The sequence below is a fragment of the Eucyclogobius newberryi genome, unplaced genomic scaffold, assembly GCF_026437365.1.
Source record: "Eucyclogobius newberryi isolate DKJ021-1_F unplaced genomic scaffold, fEucNew1.0.hap1 SCAF_10, whole genome shotgun sequence".
Lineage (NCBI taxonomy): Eukaryota > Metazoa > Chordata > Actinopteri > Gobiiformes > Gobiidae > Eucyclogobius > Eucyclogobius newberryi.
This window is the reverse complement of record NW_027315724.1, coordinates 6832323-6851634: the sequence shown is the minus strand read 5'-3', so window position 1 is coordinate 6851634 and position 19312 is coordinate 6832323. Positions and strand designations below refer to the sequence as shown.

The 19312-nt window shown below is 40.1% G+C and overlaps 9 non-coding genes across 9 annotated transcripts; all 9 read right to left on the bottom strand.

Annotated features, from left to right (window-relative positions):
* Positions 1 to 2194: 2194 nt before the first annotated feature.
* trnah-gug (transfer RNA histidin (anticodon GUG)) lies at positions 2195 to 2266 on the bottom strand. The gene has a single exon. It is a non-coding gene; the product is annotated as a tRNA-His (tRNA).
* Positions 2267 to 3393: 1127 nt separating this feature from the next.
* Positions 3394 to 3465, bottom strand: trnah-gug (transfer RNA histidin (anticodon GUG)). The gene has a single exon. It is a non-coding gene; the product is annotated as a tRNA-His (tRNA).
* A 1128-nt stretch (positions 3466 to 4593) lies between these two features.
* trnah-gug (transfer RNA histidin (anticodon GUG)) lies at positions 4594 to 4665 on the bottom strand. Its single transcript has one exon. It is a non-coding gene; the product is annotated as a tRNA-His (tRNA).
* A 3520-nt stretch (positions 4666 to 8185) lies between these two features.
* Positions 8186 to 8257, bottom strand: trnah-gug (transfer RNA histidin (anticodon GUG)). The gene has a single exon. It is a non-coding gene; the product is annotated as a tRNA-His (tRNA).
* Positions 8258 to 9385: 1128 nt separating this feature from the next.
* Positions 9386 to 9457, bottom strand: trnah-gug (transfer RNA histidin (anticodon GUG)). Its single transcript has one exon. It is a non-coding gene; the product is annotated as a tRNA-His (tRNA).
* Positions 9458 to 10584: 1127 nt separating this feature from the next.
* Positions 10585 to 10656, bottom strand: trnah-gug (transfer RNA histidin (anticodon GUG)). Its single transcript has one exon. It is a non-coding gene; the product is annotated as a tRNA-His (tRNA).
* A 1127-nt stretch (positions 10657 to 11783) lies between these two features.
* On the bottom strand, positions 11784 to 11855 carry trnah-gug (transfer RNA histidin (anticodon GUG)). Its single transcript has one exon. It is a non-coding gene; the product is annotated as a tRNA-His (tRNA).
* Positions 11856 to 12983: 1128 nt separating this feature from the next.
* On the bottom strand, positions 12984 to 13055 carry trnah-gug (transfer RNA histidin (anticodon GUG)). The gene has a single exon. It is a non-coding gene; the product is annotated as a tRNA-His (tRNA).
* Positions 13056 to 17780: 4725 nt separating this feature from the next.
* Positions 17781 to 17852, bottom strand: trnah-gug (transfer RNA histidin (anticodon GUG)). Its single transcript has one exon. It is a non-coding gene; the product is annotated as a tRNA-His (tRNA).
* Positions 17853 to 19312: the final 1460 nt, after the last annotated feature.

Sequence of the window (19312 nt, the reverse complement as noted above, 5' to 3'; positions counted from 1 at the left end):
AATCCTCTGATCCATAGTCACATGCGTTATCCATTGTGCCCTTAGCCCCTATACCAGGGCTATTCAACTTAATTTCCCCTGGGGCCAGATTTTTCGGAGGACCAGAGGTGCACAACACGACACTACTGTATCAAAATGTTGTCAAATGTTGTGTGAAATAACATACCAAATGCTTTAGCAACATTCCTTTGCAAAATTACCCATCCAGTACCGAACCTGAATTAAAACTAGGACTAGACGAATACCAACCAGGTCTGAACCAGAACTAACCCTGAATCAAAGCAGGTGGAAAGCAAAATTCAGCAAGGCCTTAACCAAGACCAAACCAGGTCTAACCTAGTGCTAACACAGAATTAAACCCGTAAACAAGATGATTCTTTTTTTTAAATTGATTTCAAAGATGGGTTGTGGACTGGAGTATATCAACTGGAGGGTCTGATGGACTGCTGCATACAAAATGCAGTGTACATAGGCTATACTACCACATCTACTTTTTGATACTGGGGTCTGACATCAAATCAGTATACAAAGACCAATCTATCACCAAAAAACAAAAACGATACACAGTAGTGTTACTTGCCTAAAAATTGAGAAGATAGAAGACAGAATATGGTTTGATCTTCTAAATGAACCCTTGGTTTAACATTAAAGGATTTACCACTTATTTATTTCACACTGATCAACTGACCGTTTTCAAGTTAAAATTTGATGCGAGCTAGCCAGGAGTCGAAACTAGAATCTTCTGATCCGTAGTTATCCATTGCGCCACTAGCCCCTAAAACTCCAGCTTTGTGGCTCAGTTGTCCAGAGTTTAAGGACAAACTGATGAATATCAGTAGAAACACTCAAACTGAGCGCTGCAATGCCTGGCATATTTCTATCATAGTGAGAATATTGTATTATTGGACATTTATGAATGCTGTCAAGCTATCTATTTACTGTAATATTCTTATGTATGAAACTGATTGAGAAAAATGGAAAGAAATCTTGCTAGGTATGCCGTGACCCGGATTCGAACCGGGGAGCGACCACAACGCAGAATACTTACCACTATACGATCACAGCTGCTTTTTCGTAGGGCACTGACATTTAATCAGTGGACAAAGACCAGTTTTTTTTTTTGGGCCTCCAAATTAGCTCTTGTCTAACATTCTAGTACTTACCAGTTATTTTACACATTGAGCCTATAATCCTCTGATCCATAGTCACATGCGTTATCCATTGTGCCCTTAGCCCCTATACCAGGGCTATTCAACTTAATTTCCCCTGGGGCCAGATTTTTCGGAGGACCAGAGGTGCACAACACGACACTACTGTATCAAAATGTTGTCAAATGTTGTGTGAAATAACATACCAAATGCTTTAGCAACATTCCTTTGCAAAATTACCCATCCAGTACCGAACCTGAATTAAAACTAGGACTAGACGAATACCAACCAGGTCTGAACCAGAACTAACCCTGAATCAAAGCAGGTGGAAAGCAAAATTCAGCAAGGCCTTAACCAAGACCAAACCAGGTCTAACCTAGTGCTAACACAGAATTAAACCCGTAAACAAGATTATTCTTTTTTTTAAATTGATTTCAAAGATGGGTTGTGGACTGGAGTACATCAACTGGAGGGTCTGATGGACTGCTGCATACAAAATGCAGTGTACATAGGCTATACTACCACATCTACTTTTTGATACTGGGGTCTGACATCAAATCAGTGTACAAAGACCAATCTATCACCAAAAAACAAAAACGATACACAGTAGTGTTACTTGCCTAAAAATTGAGAAGATAGAAGACAGAATCTGGTTTGATCTTCAAAATGAACCCTTGGTTTAACATTAAAGGATTTACCACTTATTCATTTCACACTGATCAACTGACCGTTTTCAAGTTAAAATTTGATGCGAGCTAGCCAGGAGTCGAAACTAGAATCTTCTGATCCGTTGTCAGACGCGTTATCCATTGCGCCACTAGCCCCTAAAACTCCAGCTTTGTGGCTCAGTTGTCCAGAGTTTAAGGACAAACTGATGAATATCAGTAGAAACACTCAAACTGAGCACTGCAATGCCTGGCATATTTCTATCATAGTGAGAATATTGTATTATTGGACATTTATGAATGCTGTCAAGCTATCTATTTACTGTAATATTCTTATGTATGAAACTGATTGAGAAAAATGCAAAGAAATCTTGCTAGGTATGCCGTGACCCGGATTCGAACCGGGGTTGCTGCGACCACAACGCAGAGTACTTACCACTATACGATCACGGCTGCTTTTTCGTAGGGCACTGACATTTAATCAGTGGACAAAGACCAGGTTTTTGTTTGGGCCTCCAAATTAGCTCTTGTCTAACATTCTAGTACTTACCAGTTATTTTACACACTGAGCCTAGAATCCTCTGATCCATAGTCACATGCGTTATCCATTGTGCCCTTAGCCCCTATACCAGGGCTTTTCAATTAATTTCCCCTGAGGCCGGATTTTTCGGAGGACCAGAGGTGCACAACTTGACACTACTGTATCAAAATGTTGTCAAATGTTGTGTGAAATAACATACCAAATGCTTTAGCAACATTCCTTTGCAAAATTACCCATCCAGTACCGAACCTGAATTAAAACTAGGACTAGACGAATACCAACCAGGTCTGAACCAGAACTAACCCTGAATCAAAGCAGGTGGAAAGCAAAATTCAGCAAGGCCTTAACCAAGACCAAACCAGGTCTAACCTAGTGCTAACACAGAATTAAACCCGTAAACAAGATGATTCTTTTTTTTAAATTGATTTCAAAGATGGGTTGTGGACTGGAGTATATCAACTGGAGGGTCTGATGGACTGCTGCATACAAAATGCAGTGTACATAGGCTATACTACCACATCTACTTTTTGATACTGGGGTCTGACATCAAATCAGTGTACAAAGACCAATCTATCACCAAAAAACAAAAACGATACACAGTAGTGTTACTTGCCTAAAAATTGAGAAGATAGAAGACATAATCTGGTTTGATCTTCCAAATGAACCCTTGGTTTAACATTAAAGGATTTACCACTTATTCATTTCACACTGATCAACTGACCGTTTTCAAGTTAAAATTTGATGCGAGCTAGCCAGGAGTCAAAACTAGAATCTTCTGATCCGTAGTCAGACGCGTTATCCATTGCGCCACTAGCCCCTAAAACTCCAGCTTTGTGGCTCAGTTGTCCAGAGTTTAAGGACAAACTGATGAATATCAGTAGAAACACTCAAACTGAGCACTGCAATGCCTGGCATATTTCTATCATAGTGAGAATATTGTATTTTTGGACATTTATGAATGCTGTCAAGCTATCTATTTACTGTAATATTCTTATGTATGAAACTGATTGAGAAAAATGCAAAGAAATCTTGCTAGGTATGCCGTGACCCGGATTCGAACCGGGGTTGCTGCGACCACAACGCAGAGTACTTACCACTATACGATCACGGCTGCTTTTTTGTAGAGCACTGACATTTAATCAGTGGACAAAGACCAGGTTTTTGTTTGGGCCTCCAAATTAGCTCTTGTCTAACATTCTAGTACTTACCAGTTATTTTACACACTGAGCCTAGAATCCTCTGATCCATAGTCACATGCGTTATCCATTGTGCCCTTAGCCCCTATACCAGGGCTATTCAACTTAATTTCCCCTGGGGCCAGATTTTTCGGAGGACCAGAGGTGCACAACACGACACTACTGTATCAAAATGTTGTCAAATGTTGTGTGAAATAACATACCAAATGCTTTAGCAACATTCCTTTGCAAAATTACCCATCCAGTACCGAACCTGAATTAAAACTAGGACTAGACGAATACCAACCAGGTCTGAACCAGAACTAACCCTGAATCAAAGCAGGTGGAAAGCAAAATTCAGCAAGGCCTTAACCAAGACCAAACCAGATCTAACCTAGTGCTAACACAGAATTAAACCCGTAAACAAGATGATTCTTTTTTTTAAATTGATTTCAAAGATGGGTTGTGGACTGGAGTATATCAACTGGAGGGTCTGATGGACTGCTGCATACAAAATGCAGTGTACATAGGCTATACTACCACATCTACTTTTTGATACTGGGGTCTGACATCAAATCAGTGTACACAGACCAATCTATCAACAAAAAACAAAAACGATACACAGTAGTTTTACTTGCTTAAAAATTGAGAAGATAGAAGACAGAATCTGGTTTGATCTTCCAAATGAACCCATAGTTCAACATTAAAGGATTTACCACTTATTTATTTCACACTGATCAACTGACCGTTTTCAAGTTAAGATTTGATGCGAGCTAGCCAGGAGTCGAACCCAGAATCTTCTAATTCGTAGTCAGACGCATTATCCATTGCGCCACTAGCCCCTAAATCTCCAGCTTTGTGGCTCAGCTGTCCAGAGTTTAAGGACAAACTGATGAATATCAGTAGAAACACTCAAACTGAGCACTGCAATGCCTGGCATATTTCTATTATAGTGAGAATATTGTACTATTGGACATTTATGAATGCTGTCAAGCTATCAATTTACTGTAATATTCTTATGTATGAAACTGATTGAGAAAAATGCAAAGAAATCTTGGTAGGTATGCCGTGACCCGGATTCGAACCGGGGTTGCTGCGACCACAACGCAGAGTACTTACCACTATACGATCACGGCTGCTTTTTCGTAGGGCACTGACATTTAATCAGTGGACAAAGACCAGGTTTTTGTTTGGGCCTCCAAATTAGCTCTTGTCTAACATTCTAGTACTTACCAGTTATTTTACACACTGAGCCTAGAATCCTCTGATCCATAGTCACATGCGTTATCCATTGTGCCCTTAGCCCCTATACCAGGGCTATTCAACTTAATTTCCCCTGGGGCCAGATTTTTCGGAGGACCAGAGGTGCACAACACGACACTACTGTATCAAAATGTTGTCAAATATTGTGTGAAATAACATACCAAATGCTTTAGCAACATTCCTTTGCAAAATTACCCATCCAGTACCGAACCTGAATTAAAACTAGGACTAGACGAATACCAACCAGGTCTAAACCAGAACTAACCCTGAATCAAAGCAGGTGGAAAGCAAAATTCAGCAAGGCCTTAACCAAGACCAAACCAGGTCTAACCTAGTGCTAACACAGAATTAAACCCGTAAACAAGATGATTCTTTTTTTTAAATTGATTTCAAAGATGGGTTGTGGACTGGAGTATATCAACTGGAGGGTCTGATGGACTGCTGCATACAAAATGCAGTGTACATAGGCTATACTACCACATCTACTTTTTGATACTGGGGTCTGACATCAAATCAGTATACAAAGACCAATCTATCACCAAAAAACAAAAACGATACACAGTAGTGTTACTTGCCTAAAAATTGAGAAGATAGAAGACAGAATCTGGTTTGATCTTCCAAATGAACCCTTGGTTTAACATTAAAGGATTTACCACTTATTTATTTCACACTGATCAACTGACCGTTTTCAAGTTAAGATTTGATGCGAGCTAGCCAAGAGTCGAACCCAGAATCTTCTAATTCGTAGTCAGACGCGTTATCCATTGCGCCACTAGCCCCTAAATCTCCCGCTTTGTGGCTCAGCTGTCCAGAGTTTAAGGACAAACTGATGAATATCAGTAGAAACACTCAAACTGAGCACTGCAATGCCTGGCATATTTCTATTATAGTGAGAATATTGTATTATTGGACATTTATGAATGCTGTCAAGCTATCAATTTACTGTAATATTCTTATGTATGAAACTGATTGAGAAAAATGCAAAGAAATCTTGGTAGGTATGCAGTGACCCGGATTCGAACCGGGGTTGCTGCAACCACAACGCAGAGTACTTACCACTATACGATCACGGCTGCTTTTTCGTAGGGCACTGACATTTAATCAGTGGACAAAGACCAGGTTTTTGTTTGGGCCTCCAAATTAGCTCTTGTCTAACATTCTAGTACTTACCAGTTATTTTACACACTGAGCCTAGAATCCTCTGATCCATAGTCACATGCGTTATCCATTGTGCCCTTAGCCCCTATACCAGGGCTATTCAACTTAATTTCCCCTGGGGCCAGATTTTTCGGAGGACCAGAGGTGCACAACACGACACTACTGTATCAAAATGTTGTCAAATGTTGTGTGAAATAACATACCAAATGCTTTAGCAACATTCCTTTGCAAAATTACCCATCCAGTACCGAACCTGAATTAAAACTAGGACTAGACGAATACCAACCAGGTCTGAACCAGAACTAACCCTGAATCAAAGCAGGTGGAAAGCAAAATTCAGCAAGGCCTTAACCAAGACCAAACCAGGTCTAACCTAGTGCTAACACAGAATTAAACCCGTAAACAAGATGATTCTTTTTTTTAAATTGATTTCAAAGATGGGTTGTGGACTGGAGTATATCAACTGGAGGGTCTGATGGACTGCTGCATACAAAATGCAGTGTACATAGGCTATACTACCACATCTACTTTTTGATACTGGGGTCTGACATCAAATCAGTATACAAAGACCAATCTATCACCAAAAAACAAAAACGATACACAGTAGTGTTACTTGCCTAAAAATTGAGAAGATAGAAGACAGAATCTGGTTTGATCTTCCAAATGAACCCTTGGTTTAACATTAAAGGATTTACCACTTATTTATTTCACACTGATCAACTGACCGTTTTCAAGTTAAAATTTGATGCGAGCTAGCCAGGAGTCGAAACTAGAATCTTCTGATCCGTAGTTATCCATTGCGCCACTAGCCCCTAAAACTCCAGCTTTGTGGCTCAGTTGTCCAGAGTTTAAGGACAAACTGATGAATATCAGTAGAAACACTCAAACTGAGCGCTGCAATGCCTGGCATATTTCTATCATAGTGAGAATATTGTATTATTGGACATTTATGAATGCTGTCAAGCTATCTATTTACTGTAATATTCTTATGTATGAAACTGATTGAGAAAAATGGAAAGAAATCTTGCTAGGTATGCCGTGACCCGGATTCGAACCAGGGTTGCTGCGACCACAACGCAGAATACTTACCACTATACGATCACAGCTGCTTTTTCGTAGGGCACTGACATTTAATCAGTGGACAAAGACCAGTTTTTTTTTTTGGGCCTCCAAATTAGCTCTTGTCTAACATTCTAGTACTTACCAGTTATTTTACACACTGAGCCTAGAATCCTCTGATCCATAGTCACATGCGTTATCCATTGTGCCCTTAGCCCCTATACCAGGGCTATTCAACTTAATTTCCCCTGGGGCCAGATTTTTCGGAGGACCAGAGGTGCACAACACGACACTACTGTATTAAAATGTTGTCAAATGTTGTGTGAAATAACATACCAAATGCTTTAGCAACATTCCTTTGCAAAATTACCCATCCAGTACCGAACCTGAATTAAAACTAGGACTAGACGAATACCAACCAGGTCTGAACCAGAACTAACCCTGAATCAAAGCAGGTGGAAAGCAAAATTCAGCAAGGCCTTAACCAAGACCAAACCAGGTCTAACCTAGTGCTAACACAGAATTAAACCCGTAAACAAGATTATTCTTTTTTTTAAATTGATTTCAAAGATGGGTTGTGGACTGGAGTACATCAACTGGAGGGTCTGATGGACTGCTGCATACAAAATGCAGTGTACATAGGCTATACTACCACATCTACTTTTTGATACTGGGGTCTGACATCAAATCAGTGTACAAAGACCAATCTATCACCAAAAAACAAAAACGATACACAGTAGTGTTACTTGCCTAAAAATTGAGAAGATAGAAGACAGAATCTGGTTTGATCTTCCAAATGAACCCTTGGTTTAACATTAAAGGATTTACCACTTATTCATTTCACACTGATCAACTGACCGTTTTCAAGTTAAAATTTGATGCGAGCTAGCCAGGAGTCGAAACTAGAATCTTCTGATCCGTAGTCAGACGCGTTATCCATTGCGCCACTAGCCCCTAAAACTCCAGCTTTGTGGCTCAGTTGTCCAGAGTTTAAGGACAAACTGATGAATATCAGTAGAAACACTCAAACTGAGCACTGCAATGCCTGGCATATTTCTATCATAGTGAGAATATTGTATTATTGGACATTTATGAATGCTGTCAAGCTATCTATTTACTGTAATATTCTTATGTATGAAACTGATTGAGAAAAATGCAAAGAAATCTTGCTAGGTATGCCGTGACCCGGATTCGAACCAGGGTTGCTGCGACCACAACGCAGAGTACTTACCACTATACGATCACAGCTGCTTTTTCGTAGGGCACTGACATTTAATCAGTGGACAAAGACCAGGTTTTTGTTTGGGCCTCCAAATTAGCTCTTGTCTAACATTCTAGTACTTACCAGTTATTTTACACACTGAGCCTAGAATCCTCTGATCCATAGTCACATGCGTTATCCATTGTGCCCTTAGCCCCTATACCAGGGCTATTCAACTTAATTTCCCCTGGGGCCAGATTTTTCGGAGGACCAGAGGTGCACAACACGACACTACTGTATCAAAATGTTGTCAAATGTTGTGTGAAATAACATACCAAATGCTTTAGCAACATTCCTTTGCAAAATTACCCATCCAGTACCGAACCTGAATTAAAACTAGGACTAGACGAATACCAACCAGGTCTGAACCAGAACTAACCCTGAATCAAAGCAGGTGGAAAGCAAAATTCAGCAAGGCCTTAACCAAGACCAAACCAGGTCTAACCTAGTGCTAACACAGAATTAAACCCGTAAACAAGATGATTCTTTTTTTTAAATTGATTTCAAAGATGGGTTGTGGACTGGAGTATATCAACTGGAGGGTCTGATGGACTGCTGCATACAAAATGCAGTGTACATAGGCTATACTACCACATCTACTTTTTGATACTGGGGTCTGACATCAAATCAGTGTACAAAGACCAATCTATCACCAAAAAACAAAAACGATACACAGTAGTGTTACTTGCCTAAAAATTGAGAAGATAGAAGACAGAATCTGGTTTGATCTTCCAAATGAACCCTTGGTTTAACATTAAAGGATTTACCACTTATTCATTTCACACTGATCAACTGACCGTTTTCAAGTTAAAATTTGATGCGAGCTAGCCAGGAGTCGAAACCAGAATCTTCTGATCCGTAGTCAGACGCGTTATCCATTGCGCCACTAGCCCCTAAAACTACAGCTTTGTGGCTCAGTTGTCCAGAGTTTAAAGACAAACTGGTGAATATCAGTAGAAACACTCAAACTGAGCACTGCAATGCCTGGCATATTTCTATCATAGTGAGAATATTGTATTATTGGACATTTATGAATGCTGTCAAGCTATCTATTTACTGTAATATTCTTATGTATGAAACTGATTGAGATCAATGCAAAGAAATCTTGCTAGGTATGCCGTGACCCGGATTCGAACCGGGGTTGCTGCGACCACAACGCAGAGTACTTACCACTATACGATCACGGCTGCTTTTTCGTAGGGCACTGACATTTAATCAGTGGACAAAGACCAGGTTTTTGTTTGGGCCTCCAAATTAGCTCTTGTCTAACATTCTAGTACTTACCAGTTATTTTACACACTGAGCCTAGAATCCTCTGATCCATAGTCACATGCGTTATCCATTGTGCCCTTAGCCCCTATACCAGGGCTATTCAATTAATTTCCCCTGGGGCCAGATTTTTCGGAGGACCAGAGGTGCACAACACGACACTACTGTATCAAAATGTTGTCAAATGTTGTGTGAAATAACATACCAAATGCTTTAGCAACATTCCTTTGCAAAATTACCCATCCAGTACCGAACCTGAATTAAAACTAGGACTAGACGAATACCAACCAGGTCTGAACCAGAACTAACCCTGAATCAAAGCAGGTGGAAAGCAAAATTCAGCAAGGCCTTAACCAAGACCAAACCAGGTCTAACCTAGTGCTAACACAGAATTAAACCCGTAAACAAGATGATTCTTTTTTTTAAATTGATTTCAAAGATGGGTTGTGGACTGGAGTATATCAACTGGAGGGTCTGATGGACTGCTGCATACAAAATGCAGTGTACACAGGCTATACTACCACATCTACTTTTTGATACTGGGGTCTGACATCAAATCAGTGTACACAGACCAATCTATCAACAAAAAACAAAAACGATACACAGTAGTTTTACTTGCTTAAAAATTGAGAAGATAGAAGACAGAATCTGGTTTGATCTTCCAAATGAACCCTTGGTTTAACATTAAAGGATTTACCACTTATTCATTTCACACTGATCAACTGACCGTTTTCAAGTTAAAATTTGATGCGAGCTAGCCAGGAGTCGAAACTAGAATCTTCTGATCCGTAGTCAGACGCGTTATCCATTGCGCCACTAGCCCCTAAAACTACAGCTTTGTGGCTCAGTTGTCCAGAGTTTAAGGACAAACTGATGAATATCAGTAGAAACTCTCAAACTGAGCACTGCAATGCCTGGCATATTTCTATTATAGTGAGAATATTGTATTATTGGACATTTATGAATGCTGTCAAGCTATCAATTTACTGTAATATTCTTATGTATGAAACTGATTGAGAAAAATGCAAAGAAATCTTGGTAGGTATGCCGTGACCCGGATTCGAACCGGGGTTGCTGCGACCACAACGCAGAGTACTTACCACTATACGATCACGGCTGCTTTTTCGTAGGGCACTGACATTTAATCAGTGGACAAAGACCAGGTTTTTGTTTGGGCCTCCAAATTAGCTCTTGTCTAACATTCTAGTACTTACCAGTTATTTTACACACTGAGCCTAGAATCCTCTGATCCATAGTCACATGCGTTATCCATTGTGCCCTTAGCCCCTATACCAGGGCTATTCAATTAATTTCCCCTGGGGCCAGATTTTTCGGAGGACCAGAGGTGCACAACACGACACTACTGTATCAAAATGTTGTCAAATGTTGTGTGAAATAACATACCAAATGCTTTAGCAACATTCCTTTGCAAAATTACCCATCCAGTACCGAACCTGAATTAAAACTAGGACTAGACGAATACCAACCAGGTCTGAACCAGAACTAACCCTGAATCAAAGCAGGTGGAAAGCAAAATTCAGCAAGGCCTTAACCAAGACCAAACCAGGTCTAACCTAGTGCTAACACAGAATTAAACCCGTAAACAAGATGATTCTTTTTTTTAAATTGATTTCAAAGATGGGTTGTGGACTGGAGTATATCAACTGGAGGGTCTGATGGACTGCTGCATACAAAATGCAGTGTACATAGGCTATACTACCACATCTACTTTTTGATACTGGGGTCTGACATCAAATCAGTGTACAAAGACCAATCTATCACCAAAAAACAAAAACGATACACAGTAGTGTTACTTGCCTAAAAATTGAGAAGATAGAAGACAGAATCTGGTTTGATCTTCCAAATGAACCCTTGGTTTAACATTAAAGGATTTACCACTTATTCATTTCACACTGATCAACTGACCGTTTTCAAGTTAAAATTTGATGCGAGCTAGCCAGGAGTCGAAACCAGAATCTTCTGCTCCGTAGTCAGACGCGTTATCCATTGCGCCACTAGCCCCTAAAACTCCAGCTTTGTGGCTCAGTTGTCCAGAGTTTAAGGACAAACTGATGAATATCAGTAGAAACACTCAAACTGAGCACTGCAATGCCTGGCATATTTCTATCATAGTGAGAATATTGTATTATTGGACATTTATGAATGCTGTCAAGCTATCTATTTACTGTAATATTCTTATGTATGAAACTGATTGAGAAAAATGCAAAGAAATCTTGCTAGGTATGCCGTGACCCGGATTCGAACCGGGGTTGCTGCGACCACAACGCAGAGTACTTACCACTATACGATCACAGCTGCTTTTTCGTGGGGCACTGACATTTAATCAGTGGACAAAGACCAGGTTTTTGTTTGGGCCTCCAAATTAGCTCTTGTCTAACATTCTAGTACTTACCAGTTATTTTACACACTGAGCCTAGAATCCTCTGATCCATAGTCACATGCGTTATCCATTGTGCCCTTAGCCCCTATACCAGGGCTATTCAACTTAATTTCCCCTGGGGCCAGATTTTTCGGAGGACCAGAGGTGCACAACACGACACTACTGTATCAAAATGTTGTCAAATGTTGTGTGAAATAACATACCAAATGCTTTAGCAACATTCCTTTGCAAAATTACCCATCCAGTACCAAACCTGAATTAAAACTAGGACTAGACGAATACCAACCAGGTCTGAACCAGAACTAACCCTGAATCAAAGCAGGTGGAAAGCAAAATTCAGCAAGGCCTTAACCAAGACCAAACCAGGTCTAACCTAGTGCTAACACAGAATTAAACCCGTAAACAAGATGATTCTTTTTTTTAAATTGATTTCAAAGATGGGTTGTGGACTGGAGTATATCAACTGGAGGGTCTGATGGACTGCTGCATACAAAATGCAGTGTACATAGGCTATACTACCACATCTACTTTTTGATACTGGGGTCTGACATCAAATCAGTGTACAAAGACCAATCTATCACCAAAAAACAAAAACGATACACAGTAGTGTTACTTGCCTAAAAATTGAGAAGATAGAAGACAGAATCTGGTTTGATCTTCCAAATGAACCCTTGGTTTAACATTAAAGGATTTACCACTTATTCATTTCACACTGATCAACTGACCGTTTTCAAGTTAAAATTTGATGCGAGCTAGCCAGGAGTCGAAACTAGAATCTTCTGATCCGTAGTCAGACGCGTTATCCATTGCGCCACTAGCCCCTAAAACTACAGCTTTGTGGCTCAGTTGTCCAGAGTTTAAGGACAAACTGATGAATATCAGTAGAAACACTCAAACTGAGCACTGCAATGCCTGGCATATTTCTATCATAGTGAGAATATTGTATTATTGGACATTTATGAATGCTGTCAAGCTATCTATTTACTGTAATATTCTTATGTATGAAACTGATTGAGATAAATGCAAAGAAATCTTGCTAGGTATGCCGTGACCCGGATTCGAACCGGGGTTGCTGCGACCACAACGCAGAGTACTTACCACTATACGATCACGGCTGCTTTTTCGTAGGGCACTGACATTTAATCAGTGGACAAAGACCAGGTTTTTGTTTGGGCCTCTAAATTAGCTCTTGTCTAACATTCTAGTACTTACCAGTTATTTTACACACTGAGCCTAGAATCCTCTGATCCATAGTCACATGCGTTATCCATTGTGCCCTTAGCCCCTATACCAGGGCTATTCAATTAATTTCCCCTGGGGCCAGATTTTTCGGAGGACCAGAGGTGCACAACACGACACTACTGTATCAAAATGTTGTCAAATGTTGTGTGAAATAACATACCAAATGCTTTAGCAACATTCCTTTGCAAAATTACCCATCCAGTACCGAACCTGAATTAAAACTAGGACTAGACGAATACCAACCAGGTCTGAACCAGAACTAACCCTGAATCAAAGCAGGTGGAAAGCAAAATTCAGCAAGGCCTTAACCAAGACCAAACCAGGTCTAACCTAGTGCTAACACAGAATTAAACCCGTAAACAAGATGATTCTTTTTTTTAAATTGATTTCAAAGATGGGTTGTGGACTGGAGTATATCAACTGGAGGGTCTGATGGACTGCTGCATACAAAATGCAGTGTACATAGGCTATACTACCACATCTACTTTTTGATACTGGGGTCTGACATCAAATCAGTGTACAAAGACCAATCTATCACCAAAAAACAAAAACGATACACAGTAGTGTTACTTGCCTAAAAATTGAGAAGATAGAAGACAGAATCTGGTTTGATCTTCCAAATGAACCCTTGGTTTAACATTAAAGGATTTACCACTTATTCATTTCACACTGATCAACTGACCGTTTTCAAGTTAAAATTTGATGCGAGCTAGCCAGGAGTCGAAACTAGAATCTTCTGATCCGTAGTCAGACGCGTTATCCATTGCGCCACTAGCCCCTAAAACTACAGCTTTGTGGCTCAGTTGTCCAGAGTTTAAGGACAAACTGATGAATATCAGTAGAAACTCTCAAACTGAGCACTGCAATGCCTGGCATATTTCTATTATAGTGAGAATATTGTATTATTGGACATTTATGAATGCTGTCAAGCTATCAATTTACTGTAATATTCTTATGTATGAAACTGATTGAGAAAAATGCAAAGAAATCTTGCTAGGTATGCCGTGACCCGGATTCGAACCGGGGTTGCTGCGACCACAACGCAGAGTACTTAGCACTATACGATCACGGCTGCTTTTTCGTAGGGCACTGACATTTAATCAGTGGACAAAGACCAGGTTTTTGTTTGGGCCTCCAAATTAGCTCTTGTCTAACATTCTAGTACTTACCAGTTATTTTACACACTGAGCCTAGAATCCTCTGATCCATAGTCACATGCGTTATCCATTGTGCCCTTAGCCCCTATACCAGGGCTATTCAATTAATTTCCCCTGGGGCCAGATTTTTCGGAGGACCAGAGGTGCACAACACGACACTACTGTATCAAAATGTTGTCAAATGTTGTGTGAAATAACATACCAAATGCTTTAGCAACATTCCTTTGCAAAATTACCCATCCAGTACCGAACCTGAATTAAAACTAGGACTAGACGAATACCAACCAGGTCTGAACCAGAACTAACCCTGAATCAAAGCAGGTGGAAAGCAAAATTCAGCAAGGCCTTAACCAAGACCAAACCAGGTCTAACCTAGTGCTAACACAGAATTAAACCCGTAAACAAGATGATTCTTTTTTTTAAATTGATTTCAAAGATGGGTTGTGGACTGGAGTATATCAACTGGAGGGTCTGATGGACTGCTGCATACAAAATGCAGTGTACATAGGCTATACTACCACATCTACTTTTTGATACTGGGGTCTGACATCAAATCAGTGTACAAAGACCAATCTATCACCAAAAAACAAAAACGATACACAGTAGTGTTACTTGCCTAAAAATTGAGAAGATAGAAGACAGAATCTGGTTTGATCTTCCAAATGAACCCTTGGTTTAACATTAAAGGATTTACCACTTATTCATTTCACACTGATCAACTGACCGTTTTCAAGTTAAAATTTGATGCGAGGTAGCCAGGAGTTGAAACCAGAATCTTCTGATCCGCAGTCAGACGCGTTATCCATTGCGCCACTAGCCCCTAAAACTCCAGCTTTGTGGCTCAGTTGTCCAGAGTTTAAGGACAAACTGATGAATATCAGTAGAAACACTCAAACTGAGCACTGCAATGCCTGGCATATTTCTATCATAGTGAGAATATTGTATTATTGGACATTTATGAATGCTGTCAAGCTATCTATTTACTGTAATATTCTTATGTATGAAACTGATTGAGAAAAATGCAAAGAAAACTTGGTAGGTATGCCGTGACCCGGATTCGAACCACGGTTGCTGCGACCACAACGCAGAGTACTTACCACTATACGATCACAGCTGCTTTTTCGTAGGGCACTGACATTTAATCAGTGGACAAAGACCAGGTTTTTGTTTGGGCCTCCAAATTAGCTCTTGTCTAACATTCTAGTACTTACCAGTTATTTTACACACTGAGCCTAGAATCCTCTGATCCATAGTCACATGCGTTATCCATTGTGCCCTTAGCCCCTATACCAGGGCTATTCAACTTAATTTCCCCTGGGGCCAGATTTTTCGGAGGACCAGAGGTGCACAACACGACACTACTGTATCAAAATGTTGTCAAATGTTGTGTGAAATAACATACCAAATGCTTTAGCAACATTCCTTTGCAAAATTACCCATCCAGTACCGAACCTGAATTAAAACTAGGACTAGACGAATACCAACCAGGTCTGAACCAGAACTAACCCTGAATCAAAGCAGGTGGAAAGCAAAATTCAGCAAGGCCTTAACCAAGACCAAACCAGGTCTAACCTAGTGCTAACACAGAATTAAACCCGTAAACAAGATGATTCTTTTTTTTAAATTGATTTCAAAGATGGGTTGTGGACTGGAGTATATCAACTGGAGGGTCTGATGGACTGCTGCATACAAAATGCAGTGTACATAGGCTATACTACCACATCTACTTTTTGATACTGGGGTCTGACATCAAATCAGTGTACAAAGACCAATCTATCACCAAAAAACAAAAACGATACACAGTAGTGTTACTTGCCTAAAAATTGAGAAGATAGAAGACAGAATCTGGTTTGATCTTCCAAATGAACCCTTGGTTTAACATTAAAGGATTTACCACTTATTCATTTCACACTGATCAACTGACCGTTTTCAAGTTAAAATTTGATGCGAGCTAGCCAGGAGTCGAAACTAGAATCTTCTGATCCGTAGTCAGACGCGTTATCCATTGCGCCACTAGCCCCTAATACTACAGCTTTGTGGCTCAGTTGTCCAGAGTTTAAGGACAAACTGATGAATATCAGTAGAAACACTCAAACTGAGCACTGCAATGCCTGGCATATTTCTATCATAGTGAGAATATTGTATTATTGGACATTTATGAATGCTGTCAAGCTATCTATTTACTGTAATATTCTTATGTATGAAACTGATTGAGATAAATGCAAAGAAATCTTGCTAGGTATGCCGTGACCCGGATTCGAACCTGGGTTGCTGCGACCACAACGCAGAGTACTTACCACTATACGATCACGGCTGCTTTTTCGTAGGGCACTGACATTTAATCAGTGGACAAAGACCAGGTTTTTGTTTGGGCCTCCAAATTAGCTCTTGTCTAACATTCTAGTACTTACCAGTTATTTTACACACTGAGCCTAGAATCCTCTGATCCATAGTCACATGCGTTATCCATTGTGCCCTTAGCCCCTATACCAGGGCTATTCAATTAATTTCCCCTGGGGCCAGATTTTTCGGATGACCAGAGGTGCACAACACGACACTACTGTATCAAAATGTTGTCAAATGTTGTGTGAAATAACATACCAAATGCTTTAGCAACATTCCTTTGCAAAATTACCCATCCAGTACCGAACCTGAATTAAAACTAGGACTAGACGAATACCAACCAGGTCTGAACCAGAACTAACCCTGAATCAAAGCAGGTGGAAAGCAAAATTCAGCAAGGCCTTAACCAAGACCAAACCAGGTCTAACCTAGTGCTAACACAGAATTAAACCCGTAAACAAGATGATTCTTTTTTTTAAATTGATTTCAAAGATGGGTTGTGGACTGGAGTATATCAACTGGAGGGTCTGATGGACTGCTGCATACAAAATGCAGTGTACATAGGCTATACTACCACATCTACTTTTTGATACTGGGGTCTGACATCAAATCAGTGTACAAAGACCAATCTATCACCAAAAAACAAAAACGATACACAGTAGTGTTACTTGCCTAAAAATTGAGAAGATAGAAGACAGAATCTGGTTTGATCTTCCAAATGAACCCTTGGTTTAACATTAAAGGATTTACCACTTATTCATTTCACACTGATCAACTGACCGTTTTCAAGTTAAAATTTGATGCGAGCTAGCCAGGAGTCGAAACTAGAATCTTCTGATCCGTAGTCAGACGCGTTATCCATTGCGCCACTAGCCCCTAAAACTACAGCTTTGTGGCTCAGTTGTCCAGAGTTTAAGGACAAACTGATGAATATCAGTAGAAACACTCAAACTGAGCACTGCAATGCCTGGCATATTTCTATCATAGTGAGAATATTGTATTATTGGACATTTATGAATGCTGTCAAGCTATCTATTTACTGTAATATTCTTATGTATGAAACTGATTGAGATAAATGCAAAGAAATCTTGCTAGGTATGCCGTGACCCGGATTCGAACCGGGGTTGCTGCGACCACAACGCAGAGTACTTACCACTATACGATCACGGCTGCTTTTTCGTAGGGCACTGACATTTAATCAGTGGACAAAGACCAGGTTTTTGTTTGGGCCTCCAAATTAGCTCTTGTCTAACATTCTATTACTTACCAGTTATTTTACACACTGAGCCTAGAATCCTCTGATCCATAGTCACATGCGTTATCCATTGTGCCCTTAGCCCCTATACCAGGGCTATTCAATTAATTTCCCCTGGGGCCAGATTTTTCGGAGGACCAGAGGTGCACAACACGACACTACTGTATCAAAATGTTGTCAAATGTTGTGTGAAATAACATACCAAATGCTTTAGCAACATTCCTTTGCAAAATTACCCATCCAGTACCGAACCTGAATTAAAACTAGGACTAGACGAATACCAACCAGGTCTGAACCAGAACTAACCCTGAATCAAAGCAGGTGGAAAGCAAAATTCAGCAAGGCCTTAACCAAGACCAAACCAGGTCTAACCTAGTGCTAACACAGAATTAAACCCGTAAACAAGATGATTCTTTTTTTTAAATTGATTTCAAAGATGGGTTGTGGACTGGAGTATATCAACTGGAGGGTCTGATGGACTGCTGCATACAAAATGCAGTGTACATAGGCTATACTACCACATCTACTTTTTGATACTGGGGTCTGACATCAAATCAGTGTACAAAGACCAATCTATCACCAAAAAACAAAAACGATACACAGTAGTGTTACTTGCCTAAAAATTGAGAAGATAGAAGACAGAATCTGGTTTGATCTTCCAAATGAACCCTTGGTTTAACATTAAAGGATTTACCACTTATTCATTTCACACTGATCAACTGACCGTTTTCAAGTTAAAATTTGATGCGAGCTAGCCAGGAGTCGAAACTAGAATCTTCTGATCCGTAGTCAGACGCGTTATCCATTGCGCCACTAGCCCCTAATACTACAGCTTTGTGGCTCAGTTGTCCAGAGTTTAAGGACAAACTGATGAATATCAGTAGAAACACTCAAACTGAGCACTGCAATGCCTGGCATATTTCTATCATAGTGAGAATATTGTATTATTGGACATTTATGAATGCTGTCAAGCTATCTATTTACTGTAATATTCTTATGTATGAAACTGATTGAGATAAATGCAAAGAAATCTTGCTAGGTATGCCGTGACCCGGATTCGAACCTGGGTTGCTGCGACCACAACGCAGAGTACTTACCACTATACGATCACGGCTGCTTTTTCGTAGGGCACTGACATTTAATCAGTGGACAAAGACCAGGTTTTTGTTTGGGCCTCCAAATTAGCTCTTGTCTAACATTCTAGTACTTACCAGTTATTTTACACACTGAGCCTAGAATCCTCTGATCCATAGTCACATGCGTTATCCATTGTGCCCTTAGCCCCTATACCAGGGCTATTCAATTAATTTCCCCTGGGGCCAGATTTTTCGGATGACCAGAGGTGCACAACACGACACTACTGTATCAAAATGTT